We start from the raw sequence: 17,738 nt of genomic DNA on the forward strand, positions 1-17,738 counted from the left end.
ATTGGGATAGTGATTTTTTTGTTGTTGCTTTGGCTCTGTACTCCATTACTTTGGATTTGAAATCTTATAATGACTATGAGGTTCAAGTGCAGACTGTCAACTTTAATTTGATGGTATTTTCATCCATATCGGGTGAACCTTTTAGAAATTACACCATTACCCCATTTTAAGGGACCAAAAGTATTGGGTAAAATTCACTTATGTGTATTAAATTAAAACCTCTTAGGCATTCCTTAAAGCGCCAATCCCTTTAGCGGGATCAATTTGACAACATCTGGTGAAATTGCAGAGCGCCAAATTCAAACTACAGAAATATCAATATTCAACATTCACGAAAATATAAGTGTAATACATCAAAATAAAGCTTAAGTTCTTGTTAATCCAGCCGCTGTGTCAGATTTCAAAAAGGCTTTATGGCGAAAGCACACCATGCGATTATCTGAGGACAACGCCCCGTATACAAACACATGAAAATCATTTTTCAACCAGTCAGGTGCGACCCAAAACTCAGAAATAACGATATAAGAAAGAAGATCTTCTTTTTGCAATCCCAAATGTCTCAGTGACACAATGAATGGTCGTTTTGTTCGATAAATTCCTTCTTTATATCCCCAAAATGTCAATTTATTTGGCGCGTTTGATTCAGAAATACACCGGTTCCAACTCGCCCAACATGACTACAAAGCGTCTAATAAGTTACCTGTAAACTTGGTCCAAACATTTCAAACAACGTTCCTAATCCAACCTCAGGTATCCTAAAATGTAAATAATCGATCAAATTTAAGACAGGATAATCTGTTTCCAATACCGAAGAAAATTAACACGGAGGGTGCTCCTGTTCACGTGCAACAAAAGACTAGGGACCTTCAGAGTGACACTACAAAGAACAGCACTACTTCTTCATTTCTCAAAAGAAAAACATTGACCAATTTCTAAAGACTGTTGATATCTAGTGGAAGCCATAGGAACTGCAACCAGGTTCCTAATAAATAGGGTTTCCCATAGAAACCCATTGGAAAATCCTATGACCTAAAAATAATATTCCCTGGATGGTTTGTCCTCGGGGTTTCGCCTGCCAAATCAGTTCTGTTATACTCACAGACATTATTTTAACAGTTTTAGAAACTTTAGAGTGTTTTCTATCCAAATCTACCAATTATATGCATATCCTAGCTTTTTATCGCATTGTCCGAAAGCATTCAAAATACAATGAAAACATCAAAAATACATAATCTATACAGATAAAAACTACTATGCGACGTCAAAACAAGTTGACACTGAGGTTAAGGAAAGTGTGCTTTTTACATTTACTGTACCTGATTTTGCTTACCATTACTTTGGACAAAATCAAGATGTCAATATTCTTGTAATGCCTTTTGTGTGAAACATCTTAACTTACAGCTCAATTTGAGAAAATGAGGAATTTGTGATTAATCACAGCAAATCCTGCGATCAACTTCATTTAACAAAAAATATATATAGTTTGACAACCCTAGTTATTATGTATCAAAATGACTTTATTTTTATCCAAACATTTACCTTCGAAATGGGGTAATGTTATTTACTGAACGAACATGTTAAATTAAAATGCAAAATAATACTAAATAATTGTCAAAAATTTAATAAAAATAAAAAACAGAGAGAAATAGTATAGGTCTTAATTGGTCTCAGCTTGGACGAGTAGCACTCAGCTGTCCACTGGTAGAGGTGTCAGAGGAACAAGGGTGTAGTACTGCTGGAGCATGGAGGAGCGGCACTCCCTCACTTTTTTCAATTTGAGAATACACAGAACTGGTAAAACTATTTCTGGACAATTCATTCTGATAAATTATAAATAAATTATATTTAACTACCACAAAAATTCCATGAAAAACAATAGAATGACAAACCAAATAAATATGTATAGCAGCCTAGAGGTAGGTAAATGGTGGTTTCTTCCCTGTCTTCTCTCTGGCGGTGGCGAAACTGATGAAGAATATAGGCTACATGTGTGCACTGCAGAGGCCTGTCGGAGGCTTGACCACTTTGGCCAATTAGAACTTTGAAAAACAATATGCAATTTAGATCTTTTTGAATTAGGCTACTGTTTCGTGAGCAAATTAGAGCAGACTATTTAGCTAACCATCACTAAAATCTCATTAGAAATTCGGTGATTTTGGTGTAAGAGTAACTAGGCCATTGTATTATTTTCGGTTCTGTAATGTAAAATGCAAATGAATCATTATATGATCTTGCGAGACATTGATTCAGCTTTACTAAATGAGCACCGTTGTTAGAAGGGATAATCTTCTATTTGTAATAATAATAATAATGCTAATAAGTGATGAGTATGACTATTAGGCATAGGCAATACATCTTGATGAGATGTCATTTTAAGAGATAGTAGCGCCCTTCATGGGGCTGAAAGGACAGCGCAAGGATTATGCCAATATGTTAAATCAGTTGAACCTGAAAATAAGGGAGAGCCGCACACTGTAGGAGCTCAGATGCAAAAATGGTATATCCAACGTTTCGACAGCCAAGCTGTCTTCATCAGGGTATCATCACAAGCACTACGAAATGACTCGTTTATATAGTGTCAAAAGACACACAGGTGTCTGTAATCATGACCAAGTGTGGCCTAATAAATGGCATACAAAGAACACCATACAAAAAAATATATTAATTTTAGACTACACAAGCTTACAAACAATTACAATGGCAAAGTCACAATAATCACAAGAATGGCTTAAGATCTATCTCTATGTTGAGACCGAAGGGTGCAAGGGTCTTTAAGTTAAAGATTGAACCAACTTGTGTTGCTAAAGGTTAATTGAAGCATAGCTCTGCCATTTATCCAGTTCAGAAACAAACAATAATTTGCAGTAGGCCTATAGCCTAAACGGCCTACGACTACGTGATATAGCTATTTGTAGGCTATAGCCTAATGTAAATAGCCTACAAAGCTTAATATGATTGCGCTCTTTGCGAGGAGAGCTTCATCGCGAGTAGGCATTTCATTTTGTAGCTTACACGCTGTATCATGTATCAACTTTGATTTTATTAGCTTGAACTTTTGGCTAAAATATACCCTATTACAGAATAAAAGAAAACAGAGGTGAACTATCAATTCATATTATTTATTTGCATACATTGAACATGCTATCTAATCAATTGACTAAGTAGTGAACATAAATTATTACCATGTCTAACTGCAGGAAATGTGTCTTAAAACAGCCATAAAACCAAACTGTTGGTGTGGTGTATTCATGCATCTCAATAAACTATAACCTAAATGCATTATTACCACCAATTTTGCCCAATTCACATTTCCTATTGCCCACCTTGACATACGAAGCTAGAATGGTCCCTGCATCTCAACCAATAGCTATGTAGGCTAAATATTCCAAGCAGGGCTACATCAATTTACAGAGAGTGTCAGGCTCCGTGGGCTTTGCAGGTGGTAACTCTGGTTCGAGTGTCCTTGGCGCAAAGGTGCCGCTGTAACGAAGTGGTCACATATCGTTCTGGATTCCACTGTGAACAAGGGGGTCGGTAGAGTTTTATGAACATCAAGGCAGACACACGATGAATACATTATTTTCAATGTTCTGATTGAACTTAGTGGTCAAGCCACCGACGGGCATCCACAGTGCACATATGTAGCCAATATTCTTCATCATTCTCGCCACTACCAGAGAGAAGACGTGGAGGAAACCACCTACCCATAGGCTGCTATACATATTTATTTAGTTTGTCATTCTATCGTTTTTCATGGAATTTTAGTGGTAATTAAATGTAATTTTTCAGAGTTAATTGTCCAGAAATTGTTTTTCCAGCTCTGTGTATTCTCAAATTGAAAAAAGTGAGGGAGAGCTGCTCCTCCACTCCACTCCAGAAACACTACACTCGGTGGTGGAAAAAGTACCCAATTTTCAAAACCCATAATTCCGGCTATAGTAATTTGATTATCAGCACCTTTATTTGACGCCACCAGAGGGTGGAGGGCAGTGGTGTAAAGTACCAAATTGTCATACTTGAGTAAAAGTAAAGATACCTTAATAGAAAATTACTCAAAGTGAGTCACCCAGTAAAATACTACTTGAGTAAAAGTCTAAAAGTATTTGGTTTAAAATATACTTAAGTATCAAAAGTAAATGTAATTGCAAAAATATACTTCAGTAACAAAAGTAAAAGTATAAATTGTTTCAAATTCCTTATATTAAGCAAACCAGACGGCACCATTTTCTTTTCTTTATTTACGGATAGCCAGGACACACATCATTTACAAACAAAAGCATGTGTTTAGTGAGTCTGCCAGATCAGAAGCAGTAGGGATGACCAGGAATGTTCTCTTGATAAGTGTGTGAATTATACAATTTTCCTGTCCCTGGGTGTCAGGGAAAATGCATGGAGTAAAAAGTACATTATTTTCTTTAGGAATGTATTGAAGTAAAAGCAAAAGTTGTACAAAATATATACATAGTAAAGTACAGATACCCCCCCAAAACGACTTAAGTAATACTTTAAAGTATTTTTACTTCAATACTTTACACCACAAGCTCCCAGCTACTATCTAATCAACGTAACATTACCACACCCCTGATTATTGGCTTAATTAAAAAGCCAAACCTATAACACAATAACTTCCAGCAATGTTGCCGTGTCTGTCGGTGTGGTTCGCGGGTTTGCCTATCCATCTGTGTCTCCAGTTGATGTAATAACCATCTTGTGAGTTGACAAATACTTTCCAAATACCTTCTCAATTAAATGTTAACTGCAAAGTAGACTTGCCTAGCAGAAGTTTATCATGAGTAAGTGTTAGGGGTGGGCAGTATACCGGTATGAACGTGAATACCGGTATGACGTTGTGCCATGATATGGATTTTGCCATATCATGATAAATTAATAAATGTATGAAATAAGGTGTTTTTGTTTCGTTCAAAATTTCAGTCGAGTGATACAGACTAGCGGGATAGTTCAACTTGTTTATCTTTTACTAAAAACATAGCCCGTTTTAGCAAAGAAAAAAACTAGAAGCATGGAAGTTACACGCAACCTGCCTGCCAATCAAAGTCATCAAACAAGCATGCGCAACTGCAGAGTAAGCAAACATTTAGTGAAGTAAAACTTTCGTTAGCAAAAGTGTCCGAAAATCAAGAGCAAAAGTTAAGCAAGCATTGAGGATGACTGAAGACAAGGAAAAAAAACGCGATTGAGGTTTATTTCCAGGAAGACGAAGAATTGGTTCGGAAAAAAGGGGGCCTCTGTCGTTTGGAACTGGTTTAGCTTTAAGATATCCGACCTCGACCAACAAACAGTACTGTGTAAGTTGTCGACGCATTGTGCTAGCCAAAGGTGGAAACATCAGCAAACTTTTTCACCACATGAAAACCCTGCATGTGCGCGAATATGAAACATCTACCAGAATGCGTGCATGTCCCAAGACATCTTCAAGCCAGACCCACACTCCGCTATCACTCATGGCATCATTCGTTAGTGGTACTCCCAATAACAAGTGGAATGAGATAACGAGTGCAATTACGTATCACATAGCGAAAGACATGGAACCAATTCAAACTGTGGAGAAAGACGTTTTCATAAAGTTGATTCAAACACTAGACCCAAGATATGAGATCCCGAGCCATAAATACCCCAGCAAAACATGTCTGCCAGAACTCAACACCAGAATGTCGGGACAGAGTTGCCAACGAAATTCCTGATGCTGCATTCTTCTCTACCACTGCCTACGTATGGTCAAGCGGGACCACAGAACCATACATTAGCCTCACAATTGGCTGAGGGAGGCACTTTCATCCTTGAGCTTGAAAAAGTTGCATCAACAGTGGCGACCCGTCATTTACAGTTTATGTCGTCCTATAAATACCTTTCCCCCTTTTCTCTCCACTCTACAGAATGGACTTTTGGAAAGCCCTTTAACATAGAGAGAGTATGGTAACATCAAAAGGTTGGGGAAAGGTACAATATTTCTGTAATCCAACCAGTTGAAAGTGTCCATTTGTACTTAAAGAATATGATGTCAGATCAGTTGGTGTCTGTGACATTATATCTGATGATAGGACTTGTATCTTGGACGTCTACACATTCTAGTTATCAGATTCACATGGAATTGTTGTGCAATTTAAATGTTAAAATATTAAACTATTTGTGAAAAGATTAAATGTAATTACCTTCTAAATGAGAGAATTGTATTCATAAGTAAACTATGCTCACTCAGTGGCCATGCCCAAGTGAACAGAAATTGGTTGAGAGCTATGAAACACGCCCTTCTCTCCCCCAATACAAAAGCCTGTTGACGGAAGTCAACCTTAGTTCCCGACGATGTGTCCATACGTTTAAAAGGGATAATTTCAACGTGGAGGTGACGATCACCATGCTGGAAGGATGAATTTCTACTAGACCAACCAGAATTCAGCGTGAATTGATTATGGTAAAATGGTATGAACTTTGAACTCAGTCTTCCCGCTCTTTCATTCAAACCCATCCCGCTTTCTTTGTGTAACCAGCCATCCTATTGGTTTCTTCCGCTAGGGACTTTTTCTTTTATGACATGGTTAGTAATCGATGTATGATCCATCCTTTGTATATGTAATTCTGTGTGATTATTTAGTAAATAAATAATTAATCACTTTTTTTTTGCTGATTCAACTTGTTAGCCAGGGTTCGTGAAGATAACCAATAATTTTACGACGTTCAGATGAGACTGAATGAGGTGACGATTAATAATTGACTGCTATTGATATAAAAGTTCTTCAGATCTTTAAGAGTTTATTCGGAAGTCAGCAGCTTTATAAACAATCTTCCGTGGTGCCCCAGGTTATTAACAAGTTCATTTTTGCATGGTTTAATTCAATCACGTCATCAATCAAACGTTAGGTAATCAATTTGATGAAATAGCCTGTCATATAATTGAATCAGTCAGAGCACGCAGCGTCAAACTGTATGCGTAGACGGCTGACAGAAATGGTAGCAGAAGGTGAATGTTAAACTTTTGTTGCATACATATACAGATGATGCTGCATACTATTTTGTGTAATGACGCTGCCTGTGTGTTCGAAGCGTAAGCCAAATATATAATATATATAGATATTGTCTGTCCAGCTATGCAAATCTATAATATTTGTAATTTGTAAATGTTTGCAATATCCAAACATTACATGGATTACATTGCTTTTATTTATAATTGATACATTAGCCTATGGTTTCAATATATGAATCTATCCTCTCTCTTTCAATAATAAATATCCTACTCAATATATGATCCCGTTTTCTAAAGCAACATAGCTCTCTTAAGGCAGGTGCACTACTGGTTTTCCTATAGAAGCTCCCAAGGCTCTCTTCTTTCTCACTCTGGTCCTCTTCAAGAGAGTTGTCTCCCATGGCTGTGTTCCCTATCAGGAGGGCTTCGGTCTCGGAGGCAGCTCTCACCTTCACCTCCACCAGCTTCTCAGTGGTCATGCAGGTGGTCTTGAACCTTGTGTCCAGAAAGGTAGCCATAGTGAGCAGCTCATCTGTTTCAGGGTCGGTGTATTTGTCATTCAGTTATTTGAGGACCCTCATCTTAATCTCTTAATCTCAGTTTGGCTTCGCCCTCATTTGATTTCAGAACCTCCGTCTTGAACAAATGGAGGACCGGCATCAGATAGGACACACTCATGTATGTCTCTCCTGACAGGGCATCTGTGAAATCCTGGAGGGGCTTAAGTGCTGCCGTGATAGATTCAAAGACCTCAATGTCTTGCCAGGAGGGTGCAGTGTTTTTTTGTCTTCTACCAGGACTTGTGTGATGGCCTTTTCCTGCTCCAGGACTCTTTCCATCATCTGCAGTCGAGATCCCCACCTTGTCGGAGATTCCGTGATGAGCTTGTGGAGGGGCAGATAGTTTATCCTGTACACTTGTCAGGGCCTTCAGCTTCTTCCAACTATAGGAAATAGACACTTACTATGGCAGCAGACAGTGAGGCTGATCCTTTTGAGTGGTGGCGAGTTCACCCATCCAACTTCCCACAAGTGAGTTGTATGACAAATAAATACTTATGCATCCCTGCCACAAGTTTGCCCTCAGAGAGCATTTAGGACTGGGGGCAATGTGGTCACATGCCAATTTGAAGCCAGAAACTGTCAATAGGCTGGTGTTCCTGGCACAGAACTTGTGAAGAGGGAGGCAGTGAATTGTTACATGTTGAACTGAGAAACATACAGACGGTCTGGTTAATGCTTGAAGAAGTTAGTTTGGAAACGTTTACAACTTTAATTCATAATGACCGGTGTTATGCTGAAAAAAGTCTGCACTTCTTATTTGGCAGGAAATTGTTTGTATTTTCTTTACATCCTGCATACTTAAAATATTTTTGTATTTTATTTCACTGTATATTTATTTAATTCCTATACTATTGTTTCTGTTTCATGTTTGCACAGGTTTACCACAGAAGTCTGAAATGTTTTTTGCAATGCCCCCTTTCTGTTTCTAAATTGGACTGTGTATTGTGATATTATATCGTTATCGTCCGGACAGTGGAAAATATTGTGATATGCATTTTTCTTAATATCGTCCAACCCTATTAAGTATATCATTTGTATCTAAAAAAAAAAAAATCACGCTTTGCCATGAAATGAGCAGCAGCAGTACAGAACCATCACTAGACCCAACCTGGTCTCAGAGCATTTCGTAAAATTCTGTACATAAATCTGCAAATGTCCATTTAGGATGATGTGTTACATTTCGTATGGTATGTATTCATTAGTGGATTTCCATGACCCATTTCGTATGATATGTTATGAATTAGAATTTGTTTTACGTTACTAATTTGCTAAATGTACAATATGTAACGAATTTTCAAAACATATATGTTGCGAATTTTCAAGACATATCATATGTTATGAATTCTAGCTAGGATGTTAACGTTAGCTAGCTCGCTAACGTTAACTAGACTAGGGGTCAGGGGAAGGCTTAGCTTACATGCTATGTAGTTGAAAAGTAACTAAAAAGTAGTTGAAATGTTGCCCGTGATGAGATTCGAACTTGCATCCTTTGGGTTACCAGACTTTTGCGTTATACTCCCACCCATCTACCCTGACCAATATAACCATACCAAATGTAACATATCATACTAAATGGATTACAATTTACTTACAGAATATTTCAAAATGCTCTGATCCCAGGCTGTTGACACATTTTTTATTTTACATTTATTTAACTGGGCAAGTCAGTTAAGAACAAATTCTTATGTTCAATGACAGCCTAGGAACAGTGGGTTAACTGCCTTGTTCAGGGGCAGAACGACAGATTTGTACTTTCTCAGCTCAAGGATTTGAACTTGCAACCTTTAGGTTATTAGCCCAACACTCTAACCACTAGGATACCCTACTCACCAGAGACAGAGCATTCAAATGTTATGTTTCTCTGTGAACAATTGTAATTGAGTGAAAAACAAGAAAACAAATCTAAAACCAGAAACCATTATTTGAGGAAATACATTACAGAACTTGGGGGGAAATCACAGATTTTCTAGCCCCCCCCCCCCATAGAGTTGTTTATTAACCATTATTTTACCAGGTATATTGACAGAAAACAGTGCACTACTTTCTCTGGTTCACTAAAGACCCGGGAAGAGTTGCAGGGGAGAGAAGAAGAGAACGTGCCTACTTGAAAGTTAGAAAAAAAGTAGCATGTAACATGTTTAATTTTTTAAAAGTAGCTAGAACATTTTTGAGATCCCTGCTGTAGACACACCGAATGGAGGTGAGGTGTTACTTTCAGCAATCGGCACCATAATGAAAGTGAAAAAAACTGGTTATACATTTTTGCAAATGTATAAAAAATAGACAACAGAAATACCTTATTTACATAAGTATTCAGACCCTTTGCTATGAGACTCGAAATTGAGCTCAGGTGCATCCTGTTTCCATTGATCATCCTTGAGATGTTTCTAATACTTGATTGGAGTCCACCTGTGGTAAATTCAACTGATTGGACATGATTTGGAAAGATACACACTTGTCTAGATAAGGTCCCACAGTTGACAGTGCATGTCAGAACAAAAACCAAGCCATGAGTTCGAAGGAATTGTCCGTAGAGCTCCGAGACAGGATTGTGTCGAGTCACAGATCTGGGGATGGCTACCAAAATATTTCTGCAGCATTGAAGGTCCAAGAACACAGTGGCCTCCATCATTCCTAAATGGAAGAAGTTTCGAAACACCAAGACTCTCTTACCAGAGCTGGCCGCCCGGCCAAACTGAGCAATCGGGGGAGAAGGGCTTTTGTCAGGGAAGTGACCAAGAACCTGATGGCAAGGGCAGAAATCACGGGGGGGACGGGGGGGACATGACCCCCCCCATCCTGGGAAAAATATGATTTGTCCCCCCCAATATATCACTGAAACATAACTATGTAATTTAAATAATATTAATAATACACAATGAAAGCAATTGTGCTGATTATAGACACTTAATAGCGCGTTTTTAAGTTTCAAAAGATTGCAACCCCCCCACCCTTTGCCTCACAATGGTTTGATCCACTGCCAGTTCCTTAGCTTGCTCCGTAACAGAGAGGCCGTATCTACTGTCTGAAAGGCACTCAATGCACGTAACTGACGTGAGGTTAATCCAGTCAATCGCGCACACACACTAGCTGAAAATGCAGAGCTAGCGCGCAAATATTAACTATTAAGCTAGCTAGTACCTATTCCATTTATGTGGCGTCGTCAAAGATGGAATCAGCATGCAGATGATGTAAGTTAGTGCTTCAAAGTCCCTGTGATAAGGTTAGCGATAAACTGAAATCCAAACTGAACAGAACTACACTCTCTTCTACTATTGTCTTAAATATATTTAATGGTCTCGTTGCAAAAGCAAAATTGTCGCAAGTGAACTTTTATTTATTTATTTTATTTCACCTTTATTTAACCCGGGTAGCAAAGATTATAGCAAACACCACTGAAACTGAATTGGTGCTCGCTAGCTTTGCAAATTCAGCTATTGTTGGAAGCCAGCCAATATGAAACAAACTATTAAAATTACAAAAGGTTGCAGCATATGTTGTGTAAATGGTGAACTCATACAGCTGTCAACTCTTGTCATTTTAATCCGTTTCACATTTGCTAGCTACCTTTTAGATCGAAGCCCAAATAGAATGATTGAAGATGATAGAAGCCCATCTCCTACTGTAAATAACCTACACACTGTGTGTGTAGCCAGCCAGCCAGCCAGGTTGAAAAATGGCAGAAAATAAAAGACGGACATCAGAGTATTTTTCAATACACCAAAACATATAGTAAGAACCCTAGTAGCCTAATATCTCAAAGACTAGTTGATAAAATGTTCATAAGAAAGAAATGAAATTCTAATGGAAATGTTTCACAATGATGTCATTAGGCAGAGCAGGCAACAGATGGCACACAGACAGCAGAGTTGTGGACAGATATGCAGGGACAGACTGGCAGAGACAGGGAGTCTCAGGTAAGTTTGTTGAGTCTTTGTTTGGCAACATTATGAAAGGTTCTCAATTTTTTGGACTTGTAAAATAGGAACATAATTGGAAAATGCCACGGATACCCCCACTCTCAACTTAAACTGGTGACTTACATTTAAGTCATTTAGCAGACGCTCTTATCCAGAGCGACTTACAAATTGGTGCATTCACCTTATAATATCCAGTGGAACAACCACTTTACAATAGTGCATCTAAATCTTTTAAGGGGGGGGGGGGGTTAGAAGGATTACTTTATCCTATCCTAGGTATTCCTTAAAGAGGTGGGGTTTCAGGTGTCTCCGGAAGGTGGTGATTGACTCCGCTGTCCTGGCGTCGTGAGGGAGCTTGTTCCACCATTGGGGTGCCAGAGCAGCGAACAGTTTTGACTGGGCTGAGCGGGAACTGTGCTTCCTCAGAGGTAGGGAGGCGAGCAGGCCAGAGGTTGATGAACGCAGTGCCCTTGTTTGGGTGTAGGGCCTGATCAGAGCCTGAAGGTACGGAGGTGCCGTTCCCCTCACAGCTCCGTAGGCAAGCACCATGGTCTTGTAGCGGATGCGAGCTTCAACTGGAAGCCAGTGGAGAGAGCGGAGGAGCGGGGTGACGTGAGAGAACTTGGGAAGGTTGAACACCAGACGGGCTGCGGCGTTCTGGATGAGTTGTAGGGGTTTAATGGCACAGGCAGGGAGCCCAACCAACAGTGAGTTGCAGTAATCCAGACGGGAGATGACAAGTGCCTGGATTAGGACCTGCGCCGCTTCCTGTGTGAGGCAGGGTCGTACTCTGCGAATGTTGTAGAGCATGAACCTACAGGATCGGGTCACCGCCTTGATGTTAGTGGAGAACGACAGGGTGTTGTCCAGGGTCACGCCGAGGCTCTTAGCACTCTGGGAGGAGGACACAAGGGAGTTGTCAACCGTGATGGCGAGATCATGGAACGGGCAGTCCTTCCCCGGGAGGAAGAGCAGCTCCGTCTTGCCGAGGTTCAGCTTGAGGTGGTGATCCGTCATCCACACTGATATGTCTGCCAGACATGCAGAGATGCGATTCGCCACCTGGTTGTCAGAAGGGGGAAAGGAGAATATTAATTGTGTGTCGTCTGCATAGCAATGATAGGAGAGACCATGTGAGGATATGACAGAGCCAAGTGACTTGGTGTATAGCGAGAATAGGAGAGGGCCTAGAACAGAGCCCTGGGGGACACCAGTGGTGAGAGCACGTGGTGCGGAGACAGATTCTCGCCACGCCACCTGGTAGGAGCGACCTGTCAGGTAGGACGCAATCCAAGCGTGGGCCGAGCCGGAGATGCCCAGCTCGGAGAGGGTGGAGAGGAGGATCTGATGGTATACATTTACCATGTTTTACAGCACTACTTTTGGTGTCCCCTTCAGGAATTGCTCTTGAGAAAATGTCATGTAATTGTCCCCTCCAAAGTTGATATCAGATTTTTGCCAATGCCTGATGGCCACTCTGACAGAGCTCTAGAGTTCCTCTGTGGAGATGGGAGAACCTTCCAGACGGACAACCATCCTCAATCATTTTCTAACATTTTTTACATGCGTTTTTCTGGATGTTTTGTTGTTCTGTCTCTCACTGTTCATATAAACCTACCATTAAAATGATAGACTTAGCATTTCTTTGTAAGTGGGCAAACGTACAAAATCAGCAGGGGATCAAATACTTTTTTCCCTCACTGTATACCAGCCAGAATATAGCATGAGCTTATAGTATGGCATCTTGGTTTGAACTTTGAACTCTTTTTCACTAAAGAAGTGATACATCCTAGACGTCGAGTTAGCAGCAGCAGCAGCAGCAGCTGTAAACGTGGGCTAGGAAAGGACGGACAATCTCTTCAGAAAGACAGGGTACTACAACATAGCCGTTCTACCACACGACGACGGTACTACAACGTATCCGTTCTACCACAAGACATATTCTTCAAAGGACCAGAGAGATCTCTGCTGGGCAACCCAGCCTTCCATCTACGACCAATCTATCGAAGCGCAGCTCAGAGTAAATATTTCTTGCATTTTCCTTTTCCAAATGGGCGGTTATTTAGAATGCATAAGATTCTGTATTTACGATAGCATAGGTTCATGAGATCCGATAGAGACCCAATCCTTTTGTTCCTCAGTCTTCCCGCGCTTTTATTCAAGCCCAAACTCCTTTCTTTGTGTAACCAGCTGTCAAATCGGTTCCATCCTCTGGGGACGTTTTCTTGTATGACAATTAGTACTCAATGTATGATCCATCCTGTGTATATGTAATTCTGTGTGATTATTTAGGTATTTCGTAAATAAACCACATTTTGTATTGCTGATTCAACTTGTTAGCCTGGGTTCGTGAAGATAACCAAGAATTTTCCGACGTTCAGATGACACTGAATAAGGTGACGATTAATAATTGACTGCTTTTGATATAAGATTACCAGGTCTTTAAGAGTTTATTCGGAAGACAACAGCTCTATAACCATTCTGTGGTGCCCCGACTTTCTAGTTAATTACATTTACATGATTAGTTTAATCAGGTAATATTACAGAGAAATTATTTTATAAAATAGCATGTCATATCACTTAATCCGGCATAGCAAAGACACGACAGTGGCGTTCATATGCTGTCGGAGAGATCTGAGTCGAGCATGTATTTTTGCACTCTATGCACACTCACAGGGCGCTACACACTGACACTCCAACACACCCTCCATAATTTGCTCACACTTACATTTATACTGACCACACACACACACACGTTTATCATATACCCTGATGCCTTGTTACATTCTCCAGCAAGAACACCAAAAATGTCACTCAAATAGAAGAGAGAACTAACAAAGTCACTAACCAACAACCAAAACGAAGCAGGTGGGGTTTTAGGGTGGGTTCCTAAAGACACTAATGGGGGTGTCCACTGAAAGTTGACTAGCAACAACAACTGGAACCTTAAAGACACCCACTAAATTTGCCCAAGAGGCAAACAAAAGAAAAACCCACACCAAACTTAAAGACAGGGAGCAAAACAAAATCCAGGAAATCAGATAAAGTACTGTTCGTCCAGAAAAAAATAAAAATAAATTGAGCATGCCAACTAAAGGCATTAAACCTCTGCATCTATCCAGACAACTGGAGCACTGGGCCAGCACAGGGGAAACACCTGCCCACTAACGAGACGGCAACCAGCACAGGTGTAACACATACTGACTAATGAGGTGACAACAATCGGTACGCCCTACCTGTTAACGAGCTATATGTGCTAAAGTCCAACCTCAAAACATAAATGGAAAAATCAAACACTGTAACACATTCCCCCTCAGACAACAAATATCCTATATTTCTGTTGGACAAGTTTGCTTACCACCAACAGAAAACAACTTCCATTGCACAACATTTTTTTTATATTTAACTTGGCTAGTCAGTTAAGAACAAATTCTTATTTTCAATGACAGCCTACCATTGAACAGTGGGTTAAATGCCTTTTTCAAGTGCAGAATGACAGATTTTTACCTTATCAGCTCGGGGATTCAATCCAGCAACCTTCTGGTTAGTGGACCAATGTTCTAACCACTAGGCTACCTGCCGCCCCATAACATAACCAACCTAAATGCGTTGGCTGTCAACAATTAAATAAGACAAAACACACTTTTCTTTGATAAATAAAAAAATATATATATATGTGTAACAAGGCATTTAATTGTGAGCCAGGGCAAGACACTGGCTAAATGTAAAACACAAAACTTATTGACTGCCCACCCTTGAGAGACAAGTAGCAACCAAGTTGTCCTTCCCACGGACATGTCTGATTTCAAGATGAAACTCCTGCAATATCTGTAGTAACTTTCCTCTCGTGATTTTCCTCAGTGGAATGGCCTCAGGAAAATGAGTGGCAGTACACATTATGGTTAAGAGAAACTTGGCTTTAGGCAAAGGACCAACACAGTCCACCAGAACCCTGCTGAAAGGTTTGTCAAAAGCAGGAATAGGATGCAAAGGTACAACCTATACAGCTTGGTTCAGTTTACCCATCCGTTGGCAAACATTACAGGATTTACAGTATGATACGTCCTGTTTCATTCAAACCAGGCCAGAAGACATTACGCAAGATATGGTCATATGTCTTGTTGACCCCACAATAGCCTGCCATACTACCATTGTGAGCTAAACTCAGTATCTCTTGTCGAAGTGTAACTGGAACAATTTAAGATAGACTGGGCCAATCGTCTTGCCCAAAAGTAGCATGAGAATGCCATTTCCTCATTAGAACACCATCTCTGTCAAAGTAACCCACACGAACTTCAACAAACTCCTCCTCTGGACGTATCTGAGCAAAAAGAGTGGAGAAGGAAACATATTTTCTCTGTTCAGCCATCAGCTGCTTCCTTGACATTGAAGTGTCAAATGTAAGAACCTTCTCTTCCTTCAGCGGTCCTACAACCTGGCTCACCTTTGGGGTTTTCAAAGGATAGGTCAACTCAGGAGTTGTACCGAAATCGGGATCACCCATAAACGTTTCGGACATATCGTCCATGGTGGGATCGCTGACATCCTCCCCAACACTAGACTTGCTCCCAGCGACATTCTGTAACGGCACACGCTGGGAACACTCAAGGGTACTTTTCTGATAACCCATCAGGTTCCTCTACTCTGGGTTCCTTACAACCAACAAGATTTGGCACAACCTTCCCTCCAGCCAAATCGTTTCCCAAAACGAATTAGACCCTCTTCACTGGCAGGCTAGGCCTCACTCCCATGACAACGGAACCAGAAATACATTTTATATTTGTATTTATTAGGGATCCCCATTAGCTGCTGCACATTAAGGAACATTACATATAAAACAAAAGATAAAACAGTACATCATATAAGATTATTACACCACTACATACCTACAATACAAAATGCATAATACCACTATACAACAATATTACAATGTGTGTAGAGTGAGTGTGTTTTTACCAGTTTTTTGCTAGTTTAAAAAAATTCTGATTCTACTGCTTGCATCAGACTCGAGTTCCAGATTATACAAAGGAACTTCCTTGCAACCCATCTCCACACCTTGTACTAACACACTGTAACCAGTTGCAGAGGCAAAACACACTCCAAAATGAAGGACTGGGCTGCACCAGTGTCTAGCAGTATCTTCACCGTCTGCTTAACATCATCGCCACTCCGCAGAGACACGAACCTGTCCAAAATAAAGGGTTCATATGTTACGCCCCTGAAAAAGGGGAGAAATAATCACGAGTGTGATACGGTATTGTTTCCTCATTGAGAACTTTTACTGCAATCATTTTACCAAAGTAACACATTTTACAAAAGTAACACATTTTACAAAAGTAACACATTTTACAAAACAACAGATCTACAGGAAAGAGCTAGTGTTGTAGGGTACAAGGCTTATTCAAGTCACAACAGTATACTCTGTAATTCACTGAAACATACACTAATTTCAATATAACTGTCAAGCACAAAGCTTTAACTCAGTAAACCATAACTCAATTTATCAACAGTCAATAAAGTGTTTGAAAAACCATTATACAAATAACACCGCAAAATATCTTATTAGCAACGCACATGTTCATTCACGATCGACATAAAATGGCAGCTACTCTCAGTACGAAGCTAGCCTTTGCTGCAACCGAGCAGGGCTCATATTACTCTCAGCAAACTTAACTCTAACTTCCTCAAGATGTTACTAAGACACACCTTAAACACTCTTGACATGTTTGCGAGTTATTACATTTAAATGACTCTGTTATATCATCAATAACGTACCTGAAAAAGGGGAGAAATAATCACGAGTGTGATACGGTATTGTTTCCTCACTGAGAACTTTTACTGCAATAAGGAAAAGACAGCGATTTCCCCGCGAACTTGGGTGGAGACCAGAGCAATCGATCTCAGGCTCATAGATTAAGAGCATTTAGTAGATCACAGATTAACACTTTTCCCCTTCAATTAGGCACCACAAAATAAAGTAATCAATATAACGTTTACACATTCCTTTTACAATTCTTACCTTTTGTACGCTTGATGGATTTGAACTTTTTAACACAATTATATGAATGTTATCAATCTCTATCAACTAATACAGAATGCATGATATTTTTAACCTTAGATGTTTTAAGATCCTCACATACTATGAACTTACTAATACTTTTTAATGTATAACAGGCTATGAGTATTTCCTTAATCCTGACACACATACACATCTGGTCTAAAAAAAACATTGGAGATACACCCAACCCGAGACTTAATGGACTGGAGTTCTCCCAC

At 39.8% G+C, this 17,738-nt stretch overlaps 1 long non-coding RNA gene across 1 annotated transcript; it reads right to left on the reverse strand.

Moving 5' to 3' along the window:
- Positions 1-16,230: 16,230 nt before the first annotated feature.
- LOC145862674 (uncharacterized) lies at positions 16,231-17,301 on the reverse strand. The gene is made up of 2 exons (XR_014382255.1): positions 17,238-17,301; positions 16,231-16,647 (listed from the first exon to the last, which is right to left on the reverse strand). It is a non-coding gene; the product is annotated as an uncharacterized LOC145862674 (long non-coding RNA).
- Positions 17,302-17,738: the final 437 nt, after the last annotated feature.

The sequence above is a fragment of the Salmo salar genome, chromosome 22 (assembly GCF_965601325.2).
Source record: "Salmo salar chromosome 22, fSalSal1, whole genome shotgun sequence".
Taxonomy (NCBI): Eukaryota; Metazoa; Chordata; class Actinopteri; order Salmoniformes; family Salmonidae; genus Salmo; species Salmo salar.